We start from the raw sequence: 4348 nt of genomic DNA on the forward strand, positions 1-4348 counted from the left end.
ATTTTATATAATAATATATATAATGTAGACGAGTTTTTCAGAAGAATGTGCACACACACCAGCATACAAACATACACACACACATGCGGTAGCACTTTTGCATGTACATGCACACTGTTCTAGGGACAGAATCAATAGGTTAGACTTACGTTATAAGAAATCACACATATTGTTATACAGCTATATATTCCATTTTGTATATGGCTTCTTACATCAACTCTTTTCCTTTATAATGTCTTGGGAAACCTGTGGACATTATTACACAAATGAAATGGTCTTCCCTTTTTCTCTCACTGAGAAAGGAGGAAAGTAGCCAATGGAATTCCAAGAATTTAGCTCTAGTTGGGATGACAGGGAATAAAAAATTGTGAAAAGCAATTTCTCTGTGGACAATATTTTCCTGATGACACTTGATTTGGGCTTCTCTAGTTTAGAACATTTGGTATTGCTGATAAAAAAAAATCAAAATAAAGCCATTGGGGATTAATTGGCAAGAAATATTTGTAATGGAGTCTTTATTTAAGGCTGAAATAGGTAGTAGGGAAAATCTTTTTATTGGCCCTAATCTTTTTATTAAGTCTCTAATCATTCCATTAACATTTATTGAGTGCCAAAAGCTGAGCAGCTGCAGCCACACCTGCTCATAGAAAACTTTATTTAAACCTCTGTATTTTATAAATAAACCTCACCAACTTATGGAAAGACCATGCAAATTCCCAACTGTGTGTGGGTGAAAAGTCTCATCCATCACATATCACAGCATGACATGTTTCACATAAACAACTGCAATATTTTGCTTAGCATTTTTGTATTTTATGCCCTGATAGTTTTTCCTGCCATCCAATAAACTTGGTGTCTGAGAATCCCATTATCTTAGATCCAGTTCTAGCCCAGGCCTGGTGAGTGTGTGGGAGAGCATCCTGCTACCCTGCACCAGCAGGACTTGCCACTGCGAGTACAGGTGCGGCATGGGTGAGACCCTCTTCCACCCACTTGGGACACCCACCAACACTCCACAGCACCCCCCCACCCCGTCTGTTCAGTGAGAATTTTTACTGCATTCTGGGGACCCCCAGATCCAGTCCTAGTCCAGGACCAGTCAGTGTGTGGGAGAGCTTCCTCTTCCCTCTGTTCCAACTTGTCCCATTTAGACTCAGCTCAGAACGGAACTACAGGCCTGGGGTGAAACCCTGCAGCTGCAATCCCTGCAGAGAGAGTAGGGGACAAAGTCACACAGCTAGTTCAGGAGCAGAACATCTTGACAGAGGGGCACAAGAGGATCACTCCCAAGGGCAGAAGTAGGAAGGACCTGAGCAGATCAGCTAGACCCAAGCCAGGCACAGCAGGATAAATACAAACTTTGTAGATCTACTCCTGAATTTCAGTAGGTGCTAATGTTATAACTGCACCAAAGCTCTACAACAAAGGTAAGAAGACAGTGCTACACAAAATGACAACAAGAAGGAGCAAAATGCAATCTCAGACCCCAAGCCCACCCATAACAAGTGCAGAGGACACAAACACAGAACAAATTGGTAACCACACAGCTGAAATGAATCAACAGCTTCTGAAATAAAGAAATAACTGCAGAAATGTGTACAAGAACTCAGATTGGAAATGAAAAAAGAAATCCTTGAATTAATAGCATCTGCAGTAAAGAATAAAATGCAGAAACATATGAAGAAAACCTAATGCCCATCCAGAACAAGTGCAGAGGACACAAGCTCAGCTCAAATGTATGAATTAATAGCGTCGAAAGTAAACAAGCAACAGCAGAAAGTTATAGAGGAACTCAGAACTGAATTCTTTTCTGAAATAAAAAAGAATTCTCTGAAATCATAGCATCTGAAGTAAAGAATCAAATACAGAAACATAGGGAGGGAACCTAATCTGAAGAAAACACGACAGTAAAAGTATTAATAACTGCTTCTAAAGAAGACATTGATAAAAAAATAGAGGAGATTAGAAAAATAAAGGATTCTTTGAATGAGCAATACAAGAAATAGATTGCATGAAGAAGACTCAAAGAGATATAGAAGAACTTAAAATCTCAATCCAAGCCTGCAAAACCAGTTGAGTGAAAGTGAAGACAGAGTTTCAGATCTTGAAGACGCTGGGCAGCTAGTGAAAAGGAAGGAAAAGATCTCATAAAACAACTAGGATGCAGGAAAAATTAATTCATCACTTGCAAGACGATGCAAAGATGAACAATGTGAGACTAATAGGTATCAATGAGAAAGAAGGAGTCAATACAAAGGACATTAAAAATATATGGACAGAAATAATAGCAGAAAACTTCTCAAATATGAGGAAACAATCTGACATTCAGGTAACCGAGCATACAAAATGCCAAGTAACCTCAACCAAATAGAAAGCACACCGACACATATAATAGTCAAGATTCCAGAAATTCAGCTCAAGAATAATATATTGAAAACTGCTAGAGAAAAGAAGCAGATCATATTCAAAGGAAAACCCATCAGAGTTACGGCCGACTTCTCTTTAAAAATCATGAAGGTAAGAAGAGCATGAAGCAGAGTACTTCAAGTCCTCTATGCAAACAAATTTCAGCCCAGACTGCTATAACCTTCAAAACTCTCAAGTTAGATGGAGAAGTGAAATACTTCCATGACAAAGAAAAACCAAAGAATTTCATGAGGGGCCTGTCCCTTAGCTCAGTTCTTTAAGTCTCTGCTTCAACAAAGCAGTCAGGCTCAGGTTGCTGTGGATTGATCCTCACAACTCAAGCCAGCCAAACCTGCCCTGAAGGCATTTGGAGAAAAAAAAAAAAAGAATTTCATGATGACAAAGCCAACCCTACACAGGCTCCTGGAAGATGTTCTAGAGGGACCAAAATGATCAGACTCCATGAATGAGATTAGAGGCAACCAATTAATACGGCAAACAATTAAACACAGGAGAAAAAGGAGTAAATGACAACAGGTAAAAAATATGTCAATCATAAGTCAATACATCTCAATTATAACCATCAATGTAAACAGACTTAATTCACCAATTATGAGAAATAGACTGGCACAGTGGATGAGGAAACAAAATCCAACAATATGCTGTATACAAGAACACATATAACTTATAAAGACATACATAGGCTGAAAGTCAAAGAATGGAAAACAATACTACGTGTCCCAGCACCTCAGAAAAAGCAGGGATAGCAATCCTATTCTCAGAAAGTCTCAACTTCAAACCAAGAATGATCAGGTGAAATAAAGAAGGCCACTATATACTGGTTAGGGGAAAATTTCAAGAGGAAGAAGTAACACTCATAAATATGTATGCACCAAACAAGGGAGTACAGTATAAAGCAAATCTTAATGGACATGAAAAATCTAATATCCAATACCACAATCTTAACAGGAGAGCTTAAAACCCCCTTTTCCTAAAAAGACAAATCAACCAGACAAAAAATTAGCGAAGAAATAACAACTGAACCAGAGCATGAAACAAATGGCCTTGGTGGAGATATACAGAGTGTTCCACCCAAACAGAGCTGAATACACATTTTTGTCAGCTGCAAATGGTCATTTTCTAAAATAGACCACATACTGGTCCATAGGTCATACTTAAGTATATGCAGGAAAACAGAAATTATCCCATGCATATTATCTCACCACAGTGCAATGAAACTGGAAAAGAATGACAAAAGAAACCAGGAAAAACCCCTAAATAGATGGAAATTAAAAGATACCCTACTCAGCAACCAATGGGTCACAGATGAAATTAAACAAGAAATTCAACAATATCTACAAATCAATGAAAATTCAAGCACAAATTATCGGAATTTATGGGATACAATGAAGGTAGTTCTCAGAGGGAAATTCATAACTGTGAACTCACACTTAAGGAAAACAGAATGGGAATAAAGAAATACCTAAATGTTGCACTTTCAACAATGAGAAAAGGAAGAGCAAACCAAACCCAGAGCCCAAAAATGGGAAGAAATCACAAAGATTAGAGCAGAAATTAATGTAATTGAGAAGAAGAAAACAGTTCAAAGAATTAATGAAGCAAATAGCTAGTTCTTTGAAAGATTACATAAGTTTGATAAGCCCCTAGGTAACCCCATAGAAAAGAGGAAAGAAAAAATTCAAACACAAGCAATAAGGAATGAAAAGGGTGTAATGACCACACAGAAAGTGGATATTCACAACATTATCAATAGCTACTTTGAGAATCTTTACTCTCACAGAATAGAAGACACAGAAGAAATGGACAGATTCCTAGAAAGCTAAAAATTACCAAAGCTGAATTAACAAGATATAACCACTCTCAATAGCTCAATAACATCCAATGAAATATGAGATAAAATAAAAAAAATCCCACCGACAAA

Source organism: Octodon degus, unplaced genomic scaffold (assembly GCF_000260255.1).
Source record: "Octodon degus isolate 3935 unplaced genomic scaffold, OctDeg1.0 scaffold00006, whole genome shotgun sequence".
NCBI classification, from domain to species: domain Eukaryota; kingdom Metazoa; phylum Chordata; class Mammalia; order Rodentia; family Octodontidae; genus Octodon; species Octodon degus.